This window comes from Microtus pennsylvanicus, chromosome X (genome assembly GCF_037038515.1).
Source record: "Microtus pennsylvanicus isolate mMicPen1 chromosome X, mMicPen1.hap1, whole genome shotgun sequence".
NCBI lineage: Eukaryota > Metazoa > Chordata > Mammalia > Rodentia > Cricetidae > Microtus > Microtus pennsylvanicus.
Window position 1 is genome coordinate 27,033,824 of NC_134601.1, and position 15,206 is coordinate 27,049,029.

Genomic DNA, 15,206 nt, shown 5'->3' on the forward strand with positions numbered 1-15,206 from the left:
GAAATAATATTTTTAAAAGGAAAAACGATTTTCCCCAGCCGAGGTGACTAGAAAAGCAAAAGAAGCGGATGATCATGGTGTATGCTGAGCACTGCTTCACTGTGCGGCTTCTTAGGGTTTGCCATGGAGATTCATATTCTTTCTGTTTCAGAACTTGCCAAGTATCCAGCATAAAGGAGGATGGCGAAAGTTAGCTAAGCTTCGTTTCAGCTGGGTTGCACCAGGCCGAGATTCTCTCGGGAGGTTATTAGGCTGTGCAAACCAAGGACAGCACAAAGCAGAGTTGCAGACCCCCAGATACTCTTGCGGTTTTCGTGGGGCATGGAACTGTGGCGTTCTGTGTTGGGAGTGGGGCCTTTTGAATCTTAGGATCCGCCACTCTCGATCCTGGTTTTCCTGCACATGGTACACCCTAGAAACCTTTAGTTACGTCCCTAGACCCAGAGGGCAGGCTCCCTGACTGACTGACTCTACCGCCCTCTGCATCACAGCTCGCATTGCCTACAGCACAGAATTCTCAGCCAGTTCGTGCTAGCGACATTCCCAGAGCCAAGCGCGTGTCAGGGCAGTCTACCAACTGCTGATGCCGGACTGCAGTGTTCTGGAGATGGGAATATGAGAAGGTTTCCACCTTCGGTGCAGTACAAATAATCGTACCATTCCTGAGATGGTTCCTAGCATCGGTTCCCCTAAATTTCTCTGGGAAATGTACCATACTCCTTTTCTAAAGATCAGGAGCAGTGTGACGCCAAGTCGCTTAGCTCTTTAAGAAGCATGACTACGCGATACCAGCTACTGCACTAGCGGGGCGGCTGAGAGAGACCTGTTCTCTTAGCGTTTTACTTCTGCCAATTGGAGTAGATTTCCCCTTCTTAACCAGGGTGCCCCAAGACAAGGCCTGGGGCACTCTCTTTCTCTTGCTGTGTTGTGTCCCGGAACTTAGGATTTCACTAGGTCTCCTTGTCTCTGTTGCTGAATTCAGTCCTCCACACGCAGCCGTTCCACTGGTTCAATTTTGTGGAAGAGGAGGAGTGTCGGCATCCAGGCATCTGTGTTGGCCTGTCCTTGAGGTCCGGACAGGACATGGCCTCAGCTGCAGCCACCTTCTGGGCACCTTCACTACATTTTCTTTTAAAAGGAATGATGCTTTCTAATTCATTCTCCTGCCTCGAGATTGCGCGTGTTGGCATCAGCTTTGAACCTTGGCCCAGAACATTCCCAGCGCATCTGTGTTGACCTCAGCTTAGCCTCACATTAGGTACACAGGCCACAGGCCATCTTAATCTTGTGGTCAACCTGGAGCGTTTTCCCTTGCTGGTCACTGACAGGCTGGTCTCTGAAACCCAGTCTCCGTGGGGTGGCTTCGGCTCCCACTGTGGACTTGTGACGAAGACAAGCTGTTTGAGGAAATGGAAAATGAGGGAAGCTTCCACGCCCCCAGTTTCTGGTTCTTTCTACGGCAACAAATTACAATCATAGTGGCTTTGTGTGGTTTTACTACCTGACAGTTGTTGGCCATGACTTGTGCTAGTCATTCTGGGTTAGGTCAGGGTATCACCAAGAATAAGCTCCTTTGGGGGTGCTCTGGTGTAAGTGTTGCGCTTACATGTAAAACCATTTTTAGTACAAACAATTTTGTGAACTAAAAACCACTTGGAGGTATTTGAACACTTAGAAGAATGAAGGAAGGAAGGAGGGAGGGAGGGAGGGAGGGAGGGAGGAAGGAAGGAAGGAAGGAAGGAAGGAAGGAAGGAAGGAAGGAAGGAAAATGCACCCCAGAGTTGCTTGCAGGCAGATTTTATGGAGGCATTTTTTTCAGTTGAGGTTGCCTGTGTCCCTTGGCTTGTGACCTTTTCCTTCCCAAGTGGCTGTTGTCTTTCAAGTGTCTTCCACACCAACTCCTCTGCTGCCTTTTTCCATTTAAGGAATTTTCTGAAGACAGAGCCTGCTGAGGTAATCCAGGATCCATCTGTTCAGTAACCTTAGTTCTCCTGTACACAGGGTATCCTCGGGGGCAGGATGGTCTGTTTGCCACCACCTGTACGGTACGCAGAGCCGAGTGCAAACCCTCCTTTAGGGGACAGCTGTCCCTTAGACAGGTTAGTCAGGTTGTGGAAATCTGGTCTCAGGGCAGGGCCTCCCTGGCTCCAGGGGAGACAGTGCAGAAGTCAGTTCAAAAACAGTGGTAGGAACCAGGAGACTTGAGGGACTGTTGGGGGGAGATTAAAGACAAGGACCTTGCTATAGAGTACCACCAAGTGGTGAAAAATGCCTAAGAGAGAAACAGCCAAGGCCAAGGAATGTGTTAGGCCACTGGCCACCTATGCCTTGTCTTCGGTGCCTTGGAGACAGACTGTGGTTTTGTTGTTGTTTTTGAGACAGGGTTTCACTGTGTAGCCCTGGCTGTCCTGAGACCCACTCTATTGACCCAGCTGGCCTCGAATTTACAGAGATCCTCCTGCCTCTGCTTCCCGAGTGCTGGGGTTAAAGTTATGCACCACAACCACCTGGGCGACAGACTGTGTTTTACATGAGGATGTCATGTAGAAGGTTGCAGAGTTCTGGGTCAGGTGCAAGTCATGGAAAAAAGGGAAGGGTGGGTGGACCCTCTACCTTTCGGACAGAACCTAGCTAACAGAAGTGTAGTGCACTTTTTTTTTTTTTGGTTTTTCGAGACAGGGTTTCTCTGTAGCTTTGGTGCCTGTCCCGGAACTAGCTCTTGTAGACCAGGCTGGCCTCGAACTCACAGAGATCCGCCTGCCTCTGCCTCCCGAGTGCTGGGATTAAAGGCGTGCGCCACCACCGCCCGGCTCTGTAGTGCACTTTTTGATTAATGATTGATGCGCGTGAGTCCAGATCACTGCGGGCCATGCCATTCCTTTGGCTGGAGGTTCTGGATGGTATATGAAAGTAGGCCAAGAAAAGCAAAAGGAACAAGCCAATAAACAGCACTCCTCCATGTCCTCGACATCAGTTCCTACCTTGAGTTCCTGCCCCCACCTCTCTGGATGATGGGCTACAGGCTGCAAGATGAAATAAACCTTTCCTACCCAGGCTGATTTTGGTCATGGTGTTTTAGCACATGAACAGAAACCCTTACCGAGACAGCCATCTTTCTCCATGAGAAAAGCTTTTTAGATTCATGCAGTTGCCCAATAGCCCATGTGTCTAGAGGCCATTTATGGGACAGCAGAGCAATAGACCATTCCATTACACAGAAAATTCTGTTGGGCATTGCTGTTCTTTTTTTTTTAATTTATTTATTTATTAAGGATTTCTGCCTCCTCCCCGCAACCGCCTCCCATTTCCCTCCCCCGATCAAGTCACCCTCCCTCATCTGCTCGAAGAGCAATCAGGGTTCCCTGACCTGTGGGAAGCCCAAGGACCGCCCACCTCTATCCAGGTCTCCTAAGGTGAGCATCCAAACTGCCTAGGCTCCCCCAAAGCCAGTACGTGCAGTAGGATCAAAAACCCACTGCGATTGTTCTTGAGTTCTCAGTATTCCTCATTGTCCTCTATGTTCAGCTAGTCCGGGCATTGCTGTTCTTAAGTCAGCAGATAATAGCGTCTGTATAAAGAATGGTAAATGAGATTTAATGATCTATTTTATTTCTTTCAGATTCACTTTTATTTTCTTTTTCCTCCTCACACACAGAACTTCTCCACACACATTTCCTGAAGCTATAAAGTTATCTGCTGCTGGCAAGGAACTATTTTATCTCTAAAACTTTGCTGGTGCCGGACGGTGGTGGTGTAGGCTTTTAACTCCAGAACTCGGGAAGCAGAGATATGTTGATCTCTGTGAGTTTAAAGTCAACCTAGTCTACAAAGGGAGTTCCAGCACAGCCAAGACTACACAGAGAAACCCTGTCTTGGGAAAAAAAAAACTTTGTTGCTATCAAAATATGACAGTTACTAGTGTTAAATGCATGAAATATTTACACATACAACACATTAATCTTTAGATGTTTGGCAATTAAACTGCATAAGAAGACAATACACATGCACTTACGTAGTGATGAGGGAGCGGGCCTGCTTTTTGTCCCACTCGGCTCCCGCAAGGCTAGCTTTACATCCGAAATAACAACACAAACACAAAACAGAAGACCCACCTACATCACACTTACATGAACACACACATGTGCACATGCGCATGTTTGAAATTGGGAGCTCACTGGTCCCTATCTGGCTGTGCACTATTTCAAAGGGCAGCAGAGGCAGCAGGGAATTGCTTTAGAGGACACTGAATCTCATGCTCCAGAAGCACATTGTAGTATTCACTCTACCTCTCCCAGGGGGGCCTCAGAACCCTAGAATGACAGGTCCTAAAATGGAGACAGGCAGCACCACATTTTTGTGCTGCCCTTCGCCTAAGCAGGCACTGTGACTCTGAACACAACTCACCCTCACAATTTGTCATGTTTGCCCTTGGTTCTTAGCTGGTGAGCTCCATCAATTTTGCATGCAACTAACTGTTACTTTTTTCTTGGTAACTTTAGACCTGGAAGGTAACTAAGGGATGTCATTACTTCACCTCTACTGTGCATCTTTTTTTTAAAAGATTTATTTATTTATTATGTATACAGTGTTCTGCCTGTGTATATACCTGCAGGCCAGAAGAGGGAACCAGACCTCATTACAGATGGCTGTGAGCCACCATGTGGTTGCTGGGAATTGAACTCAGGACCTTTGGAAGAGCAGGCAGTGCTCTTCACCACTGAGCCATCTCTCCAGCCCCCTACTGTTTATCTTATCTGTGCTGTGGGTCTCTTTTTTTTGTTTTGTTTTGATTTTGATTTTTTGACACAAGGTTTCTCTGTGTCATCTTGGCTGTCCTGGAACTCACTCTGTAGATCAGGCTGGCCTCGAACTCATAGAAATCTACCTGCCTCTGCCTCCTGAGTACTGGGATTAAAGGTTGCGCCACCCCTGCCTAGCACTTTTAAGATTTTTTGGGTTCTCCTTGTGGTTTTAATGTGATTATCTGTTGGTTTTCACAAGATTGTCCTCTGGAGACCTCCAAACAGTATCCTGCACACCACCACATTCTTGAAAAGAAACAGGAAGTTGACATGCTGGACCCTTCTTCATAAAAAGTGCTTCTTCAGGGCAGGCTGTGAGATGCTTCTGTTCTTCTAAAGGATGTGGCTTTAGGAACTCCTGAGTGGTTTCAAAGAAGTCTGCAGGCATAAGTGCTGCAGAAACCCTATGTGTCTGTTCTGAGCTGGGCAGCGAATTTAGATAAATCCTAAGTCTTGAACTAGGACTCTGTTCTTAATATTTCAGAACTTTTTCATTCAGAGTCTGTAGCATGGGGCCCACATTGAGAATGAGAGGAGAGCAGCTGGGAGCCTATTTTTACAACCTCTGTATAAGAGGAAGATGAGACCCTCCTCTTGGCTGTGTGTCTCTGGAGCTCTCTGCTGTTCGGGCTGTTGGTGAAGAGCTACACGCAGTCAGGTTCGACTGACAGGGCTTCTCAATCTTCACCATAGCGGGCATGTGGATGGCAAGGTAAGAGAAGGCCATGGGGCTGGGGCTGGGGGTATCGAGGAGCTGACTGTGCAGCCGAGCCGAGGACCACAAGGACGGGGACACAGCCTCATTAGAAGGCAGGTTCAGGCAACTGTGCTTGCCTGAACTGGGCAGTCTCCAGGGCAACACAGGAGCCACTGACCCCTTCCAGCTGGATGCTGCGGGAAGCCTATTTTTCTTTAAATCTCTCTTTAAATGTCCATTTTCAGTATCGTTTTGTTTTCACTTTGTCAGAATAGCTGACAACTTTCCATTGAGAATTTTGATCTATCATTATACTAAGCATTTCCCCTTGAAAAACCCACCCAAAATGCCACAATCCTTGAGTTAAAGAACTCTCTTAGACATACCGATATTTTTAAAAGAAAGAAAAGTATTTACATTGCTTTAGCTTGACAAATAGAAATAATCTTTTTGCTGTTGTTCTACACTGGTGAACATAAAAGTGCCAGGCCACTTATTGGCAAGCCATGGGTGAGCATTGCTCATGGACAGGCAGACTTGCCACAGATCACGGTGCAGGAGTGCCATGTTCAAACAAACTTTAGGAAGAAGTTATCAAGGCTCTTCTAGTAACACAACCAAGGTTTGGGAATGACAAAAGGGAAAGAAGTTTAGTGATCAAAGCAGCTCCAGAAGGGATCAATCTGAGCCCTCATCACAGCTCTTCACAGTTGATGGCTTCAGGTGGTGGGGAGTGGCACAACCAGACATGATGACAACAATGATGACGTCACTTGGTTTTCTTTAAGAAAGTGTGTGATCATGCTCCAATAAGTATATAGGCAATACAAAGTAGACTTGATGGAATTGGTTGGAGGGGGTCCGGGGGTGAGGTGGGGGCACAAGGGTGGGAAGGTTAACCTGGGAGAATGTGAAGCAAGTAGATTGTGTGAAATTCCCAAATAACTAATAAAAATATTGTGTTGCTGTGGCAGGGGAGGGGAGATAACACTTGCTTACTGTTCAAACCCCATCTGTTCCCTGATTCTTTGAGTGATTCACAGGCGACATTGGAGGCCATGTCAGAGGCCAGCTCTTATCAATGTTTCTTAAGTCTGTCCTCAAACCTTTTGCCAGTAGCAAGTGGACAATGTCTGCAGAACCCTTCCAGGCAGCCACGTGCAGAACTGGATCTCCCGGCTTGTTTGCTTTGCCAGTTCCTCCCCAAATCTGGCTGAGTTAACAGCACCTCTGCTATACCTCTGTGGCCCCCATAACAGGGCCAGTACAGGGCTGGGTTTCCGGTGGCTTTGTCCAAGCCCTCCATACCCACATGATTGCCCAGAGTACTCTCACAAGCAGCTCAAATTACCTCTTTTTGCAGCTTCATGCTATGGACTGTCAATGAATCCGTCCTGCTGAGCCGCATAGTTGCTCAGGGTCAGGCCTGCCTTGCCTTTGCAGGTCCCTTTCCAGCATCTGGTGTCATTAATGTCTGTGATGTAGATAATATCTCCTTCCCTAGATAGTAACTCCTTTCTCAAAGTAAAATTCATCTGGAGTTCTGGGTTCAGAAATATACAGAACTCTGAAGACTTTAACTTGCCCTAGTTTGACCAGTGTAGGGGGTGGCGTGAACATGGCACAGTGCGGAGTGGCAAGCCTCAGCTGCCCCACACGCTCTGGAAAACTGGGCAGCAAGCCTGCAGCTGGCTGCAGCGGCTCTTGACCTTTGCTCAGCCCATGCAGGACACTAGAACCATCCAAGCTCAGCCTATTTCTTTTGAAAACATGAATTCTGTACGGGTTGATCACTTTCTGTGTTATTTGAGATTTAATTGTGATTTTATGTGCAGGAGTGTTTTTCCTGCACATATGTAAGTCCACTGTATGCACTCTTGGTGCCCATGGAGGTCAAATGAGGATGCCAGATTCTCTGGAATTGGAAATCGTAAGCCACCTTGTAGGTATTGGGTGCCAGTCCTCTACCAAAACAAATATTCTTAACTACTAAGCCATCTCAATCCCCCTGTTTCATTTTTGATGGTGTATGTGTGTATACATAGAAAGTCCAGGACACTTTAATAACAAAAGTATGTACTTAATAAAAATAACTTGGATTCAAGACAGACAACAACAGTCTTCTGTATAAGAACTATTCACACTTGCAAACCCAAAACTACTAATACTAACAGAAATAGCAAAAGAGAAAATGCTTTGTAGGGGGACTGGAAAGATAAACCAGAGATTAAAAGCAAGTGTTACAAGATCCGAAAAAAATTGGGAGCATGGGAGGAGGGGGAGAAGGAAATGCTGAAGGGGAGGAGGAGGGGAAAGTGGGGGGAAGGAGAACTTGAGGGAACGGGGTAGTTGAAATGGAGGAAGGACAGAGACACAGAGCAAGGAAAGGGATATCTTGATTGAGAGAGTCATTATGGGATTAGCAAGAAACCTAGCACTAGAGAAATTCCCAGGGATCCACAAGGATGACCCCAGAGCTAAGACCCTAAACAATAGAGGAGAGAGTGCCTGAACTGGCCTTGCCCTGTAGTCAGATTGATGACAGTCTTAAATGTAACCACAGAACCTTCATCCAGCAACTGATGGAAGCAGAGGCAGAGATTCACAGCAGAACACTGGGCTGAGCTCTCAAAGTCCAGTTGAAGAGTGGGAAGACTGAGAATAGGAACAAAGAGGTCAAGACCATGATGGGGACACCCACTGAAATAGTTTACCTGAGCTAATGGGAGCTCACCAACTCCAGACAGACAGGGAAGGAATAAGCATAGGACCAAGCTGGACCCTCTGAATGTGGTTGACAGTTGTATGGCTGGAGCAGACTGCAGGGTCACTGGCAGTGAGACCAGGATTTATTCCTACTGCTTATACTGACATTTTAAAACTCGTTCTCTTTGATGGATATCTTGCTCAGCCTAGATGTAGTAGGGAGGGCCTTGGACCTTCCTCAAAGCAAGGTGCCTTACCCTCTCTAAGAAGTGGATGGAGGGTAAAGTGAGGGGAAGGTGGAGAGAACAGGACGGGGGGAGGGAGTGGAAACTGGAATTGGGATGTAAAATGAAAAAGATAGTTTTTAAAAATCAAATAAGAATAGGAATATTAATTTAAAATCAATCAAACAAACAAAAAAGCACATGCTATGCTTCTAGAGGGCCCAAATTCAGTTCCTAGCAGCTACCACCAGGTGGCTCACAACCACTTGTCTCCAGCTCCAGGAGGCCCAATTCCTCTAGGTTCTGCACATACCTGCACTCTTGTACATATATGCCACACACATGCCCCACCATACACACATAGTATATATATATATATATATATATATATATATATATATATATATATATATATATAATTTAAAATAAAATAAATATTTAAAAATAAAAACTAGAATACTTTGTAACCTGATATGGTGACAATGCTTGTAATCCCAGCACTCAAAAGATGGAGGAGGCACATTAAAAACTCAAGGACATCCTTGGTAATAATACAGAGAATTCAAGGCAATCCTGTGCTATATGAAAGCCTATCTCAAACACAACAATAAAAACACTTTAGAATGAATTGAGCCATAAAGGGCAGGGCTTTTATACAGAAAACTAGAAAATCTCATTGCCAATGTTTTGTAAAATTAAAATCCTTGGTTTTAAAATTATACATTTTTTATCCAACTCTTTTTCTGTTCTTGGATTAGACCTGTCCAACTTATTTAATATTATATATGTATTTCTTCTTTTATGCAGAAAAATATTTATTTATTTATTTATTTTGGTTTTGCAAGACAGAGCTTCCCAGTGGCAATGGAGTCAGTTCTGGAACTTGCTCTGTAGTCCAGGCTGGCCTCGAACTCACAGAGATCTGCCTGCCTCTGCCTCCCAAGTGCTGGGTTTAAAGGCGTGTGCCACCACTCCCCAGCAAAAATCTTTTTTATTTTAAGCATAATGTTTATTGATTCTTTGGGAACTTCACAACATGTACCCAATCTCACTCATTTCCCAGTCCCTCTGTATCCACCCTTTCTCTCCAAAGGAAAAACTTTAAAAAAATACAAATACAAATACAAACAAGAATATTAATTAAAACATACAAACAAGAAAACCAAAATGACAAAACAACCAAACAAAAAGCAAACAAAGAAAGAAAAACTACTTTCCTTCTCCATCTTTCCTGCCTCTCCATCGCCTCTTGATTTGTCTTAATGGAGTTAGACGCTATTGTGTATCATATACACCCTTCCGTCCAAACAGTGTTACTTACAAATGTTCATTGCAGTGAGTCACTGGTCAGTTTCAAGGCCTCTGTCTCTGATACACCATCATCACTGGGCCCTCACCTAATCTCCTCCTCCTGGATATCCTTCTGCTGCCCCAAATCATGGAGATCCTGCGGTTCTGATTCCACAGGACCAGTCTTTTCACGTGCTCCAGCAAGTCATAGATGGGGTAGATGCTGGGAAGTGCTAAGTCCTGCATGTGTGCCTGGGTGGTAGCTGAGTTGGTCTGGGCTGCTGGGACCAACACCCTCAGTTGAAATGTGGAGTCAGCTCTCTCGAGCCCTTGGTGAGGGATGGGGTAGCTTTCTCAAGTGGGGAGGCAGCTATCTATGAGGGGTGGGAACAGTGGATGGGTCAGTTCTCCAGTTGGGGAGGCAACTCTTGCTGTGCCAGGGAGGTACAGTACCAACTCAGTACAGCCTTGTGCTTCAACAAGTGGTTCACATGGGCCTCTGTGGTAACACGGACAACAGACATCAGCACAGAACCTAGATGCACCAGAATCATGAACCCAGTCAGCAGCAGCAACTTGAGTCCAGCTGTGTCCAGTTGTCACCATGGCCCCCAGTGGCAGTGCAAAGTCTCTCAGATCAGAGTGGGCCCATAAGTAGTGTGGTCTCTGGACTCCAACATGGTCCAGATGGCAGCCCAGACCCCAGGCAGTCACATGCCCTTCAAAGGTAGCAGGAGCCACAGACATCAACACTCACCCTGGCTGCAGTAGGGCCACAGACCCAGACATACAGACCCAGACATCCCCTCCTCCCCCCATGGCTATCTAGGCCCTGATGTCAGTATGGTCCCGGATGGCACTGCAGGCCACCCAGATGTGTATGGTCTTAGCAGCACCATGGTCCTCAGACATCAAAATGGCCTCAGGGGTCAGCCCAAAACCTGAGGCATCCTTGTGGATTTTGGCAACAACTGGGTCATGGGAATCAATACAGATCTTAGCTACAGTAGGGCCACAGACTCAGACATGGCCCATGGTCCCGAATGGCAGTGCAGGCCACTCAGTGGACATCAGCCCAGCTTCAGGGTGACCCTTGGACACCAACATACCCCAGGAGGTAGCCCATACCCCAGGCATCTGCATGGCCCTCTAGGCAACAGGTGACATCAACACAGGCTCTGGCTGCAGTAAGACCACAGACCCAGACATGGCCTTCAGCTGCAGCTCCGGTGGCAAGCAGGCCTCTGACATCAGGCCGTTCCTCATCACCTTTGCCTCTTCAGATCTGCCCCTCTCTCCAGAGGACATGAGACATTCTGCCTCTCTCTTTCTCCCCCATGCCCTGATGTGGGATTCTTTATGTATTCTGTGACTACCATTGGTTACTAAAGAATCTGTTTTGGGTCTCTTGCAGTGCAGAATAAGGCAAGGTGGGAATTCCAAGCAGATAGAGGAGGAGAAAGTAGACAGAGTAGAAGAGAAACCACGTAGCCGCTGAAGGAGACAGACACCCCGGGAACTTTACCAGTAAACCACGAACTTCGTGGTAAAATATAAAATAATAGAAATGGGTTCATTTAAGATATAAGAGCTAGCTAGCAATACACTTAAGTGATTGGCCACGCAGTGTTTTAGTTAATACAGTCTCGGTGTGGTTATTTCAGGTATGGGCAGTTGGGAAATAAACAAGCAGCATCTGCCTACAAAGCCCCACCATATGTTTGTTCACCATAATGGTGCCTGACTGTCCTGTTCTCCAATGTTGCCCAGCTGGCCCTTGGGTTCTCTTCCCTGTCCAGGGCAAGCAATCCTGGGCAGACATGTAAGTGTCCTTCATCCTTCAGGCCCTAATGGCATCGGGCAGGCCCATGATTTCTCTTCCTATGCAGAAAAATCTTAGTTGCTAACTATATGAACCTATTTATTTCAGCCTAAGCACATATTTGATAGTTTTCAAATGTCAATTTTAGTATTATTACTAAGAATTATCATTAAATGCAATTTGAGATTTACAATTCTCTTTGTCTTTGAAGATGTATCTCACCAGGTTAGTCAAACTCCTGGGGTTTAAAATAACATGGAAAATTGATTGTATTAGTCTCCCAACAACTGCTAGCACATTCATCTTGCTTTAAATAGTTGTGGATAATTTGGGCTTGATTTTTGTTATAATTATGCAAAACATTTATCATCTGAACTATAGAAAGTACACTTAGAGAAGTCTGACTTTCATTTTTGATCTCTAATAGCCTGTGTGGTGGTTTGAACAAGAATGGCCCCCACAGGCTCTTATATTTGAATACTCAGTCCCAAGTTGATGGACTGTTTGAGAAGGACTAGGTGTAGCTTTGTTGGGGGAGGTGTGTTACTGCAGTTAAGCTTTGAGGTTTCAAACAGCCCATGACATTCCCAGTTAGCACTCTCTGCCTAGTGATTGTGAGCTCTCAGCTGCTGCTCCAGTACCCGCCTACCTGCCTGCTGTCATGATCCCTGCCATGATGGTCCTGGACTCTAACCTCTGAAACTATGAACCCCAAATAAACTTTGTACTGTGTAAATTACGATGGTCTTCTCATCATGTCCTATTACAGCAATAGGAAAGTAACTATGGCAATGTGTTAGCACCTTGTTCTTAGAGGTACACATTTTTATCAGCCTTTAGAGTATATGATACTGCCTAGTTTTGAAAACTTAACTATATGTTCCTGTATTCCCTCCTTATTTAATAGAAGTTAATGTACACAAAGAACTAAAGGCAACTGAGGGCATCTGAAAGTGGGAGAAGTGGCCTTCCCCAGGGAAGAGCACACCAATAGGTTGCCCAATGCCAAATGGTCAGTCATCTCTGAAAATGCACATACAAATAACATTATGTGGACTGAACATGTTATATTTGGTAATAAATATTTATATACATATATGCATACAAGAATAATTAGTGAAAAAGAGGCCACGAATTTGAAGGAGAGTGGGAAGAGGTATATGGGAGAGTTTGGAGGGAGGAAAGGGAATGGAGAAAGTTTGTCACAATCTGAAAGAAATTGAAAAATAAGTAAAAAATAAAGTAAATACAATCAATGCTATGGTTTGGCTGTGATTTCATCTCCTGAAGTTGTGTGTATAGGACAGTTGGTCACTAGTATCGTGCTCTGAGAAGCAGTGGGACTTTTAAGAGTCTAGTGGGAAGACCTTAGGACTCTGGCGAGGTGCAATGCATTGTATAAGCTGTTCCCCAACTGTGTCAGTTCTCACGAGAAGGTGCTGTTCTCAAAGCCTGAATCTGACAACTGAATTACTTTTTGGTTTCTTGTCTGGTGATGCCGTTTTTCCAAACTTCATGTACTCCAATCATCATGTGATCTGGCCCTTACCAGAGGCCAAAGGAGCCATCCAATCTTGGATTTTCAGCTTTCCCCAAACTGAAATAAATACAGCACATTTTCGGGAAATATACAGACTCCAGTCATTTAATATACTGATAAAAGCAGAATAACTTGATGGAAATCTAGAAGGCCTAACAACGGTTATCTGAATGTTAGAGAGAACCAGAGAACCCAATGGGTGTTCATGCTAAGAAACTGAAAGCCTCAGAACAAAGGGATCAATTTCACAGTCGCAATCTGAAGTTAAAGACCTGAAAACTCCCCCAAAATGGTAACAGGCCCCCAGACCTTAGTACAACTGAGTCCATGATGGAATTATCATTCAGGCCATAAAATTCAACATGTAGCCAGTACCAGCTGCCAAAACTACAAATAAGACCTAATCAATCAAATATCATAGTTCTGGGGAAGTCTCTAAGTGTACTAATCTTGTTTTTTGGCTTCTGTGATTCCACCTCTTGCTAACTGTTCCTGTTAACTAAAGTATTCCAAATTTAAAAAAGCTTGCCCTGAGAAAGGTCTGGGACTACACTGGCATCCAGAACACTGGGAACCTGGCCGCTAATAATTAGACTTCCTATTATCTTAAAACCATGTCCAAGTACTCTTTTCCTGTGAACACCCCACAGAAATTTTTGGAGGTTCCACTGAAATCTCCAGAGACTAGACCTCAAGACACCACGGGTCTCAGAACCCCTTGGAGCTGGTGAGAATGCAGTGGTCAGTAGAAACTGTTAGGAGGTGTGCAATCTGAGTTCTAGGTCCCCACGACTCCTTTTGATCAGCTGCTACCTAATGCTTCTGAAGAGTTGGACATCTCCACCCCAAAGGAAACAAATTAGCAAATCACATGGTACTGCCACTTGTCACTTCCAGAGGTAAGTCTGGTTAAGGTGCCTGCTGTTTAAATACATAAAGGAGGTCAGTGTGGCTGCTGATCCAGTGTCCAGATCTGTGAATCTGTGTAAGGCCTCACTGGATTCCCTGTCTGTTTAGTTGTATTAGTTGTATGAATGTGTGGTTGTCCTGATTGTCTTCTCTCTGTCTCTGTCTGTCTCTCTCTCTCTCTGTCTCTCTCTCTCTGTCTCTCTCTGTCTCTGTCTCTCTCTCTGTCTCTCTGTCTCTCTGTCTCTCTCTCTCTCTCTCTCTCTTTGTGAGTGTGTGTCTGTGTGTGTTTATATGTCTTTCGATCAGTTTTGTTTCCCTGTATTGACCAGTGCCTTTCTCTGGTATGAAACTCCCAGCCCCACCCCCATGGGCTTAAGATCTGCCTCCTCTTGTTGAGGACCCAGAGAATCCAAAAAACTTGCACCTGGCCCACCTATGGAGTGATGCTTGTTCTGCTGATGGACTCCCAGTCGTAGTGCTGGGTTGTCCTGTGTGGAGTTGGTCCTTGTGTGGAGTAGGGGATTGACTGAGCCTATCATTCAGGGCCCCCTGGCATCTAAACAGAAGGAACACAGGGAGTGCGCAATAGTTCCATGTGATACACATTCCCTCTACTCCCTGTCTGCTCTAAACAATCCCAAAGAAACCAAAAAGAGCAAGTTCCACACTTCCGTTCTGTCCAAAAAGACTTTAAAGAATTTTTACCAGGTCCTTTTTAGAATGATTAAAAACAGCTACTAAAAAGATTTCCTCTGTCACCCAGATGTCCCCAGATATTAAGAAAAAAGTTATAAAAGGAATAATAAAATAAATTAAAGGTATAAGTATGTCCCACTTACTGGGGGTAGCTTAAAAGATATTTAACAACCAAAAACTGATTGAGAGACAAAAACTTTCACATAAACTGAAAACCATTGCCACCTTCTCTGATGACAGGTACCCAACAACTTGTGGTGTCTTGGCCTCTGTCAAAAGAATATCTCCTAACTGAAAGTCCTGCCCCTAATCAAAAGATACAGTTGGGCTATACAACAGATTCCCAGGGGAATGGGCAGAAAACAGCCCCCAAGGACTGACCCAACACCAAGTTCAGTTTAACTAACCAGTTCAGTTATCGCAGTCCAGCTTAAGCAATACCCCATGATCCTGGAAGCAGGAAGGGAAATTACAGTTCATATTGCCCGGCTTAGAGAGACAGGCATCCTGGAGCCCTGCC

The 15,206-nt window shown here is 45.4% G+C and overlaps 1 pseudogene; it reads right to left on the bottom strand.

Annotated features, from left to right (window-relative positions):
* Window positions 1-1,982: 1,982 nt before the first annotated feature.
* LOC142840282 (osteoclast-stimulating factor 1 pseudogene) lies at window positions 1,983-7,119 on the bottom strand (annotated as a pseudogene).
* Between the last annotated feature and the right edge of the window lie 8,087 nt (window positions 7,120-15,206).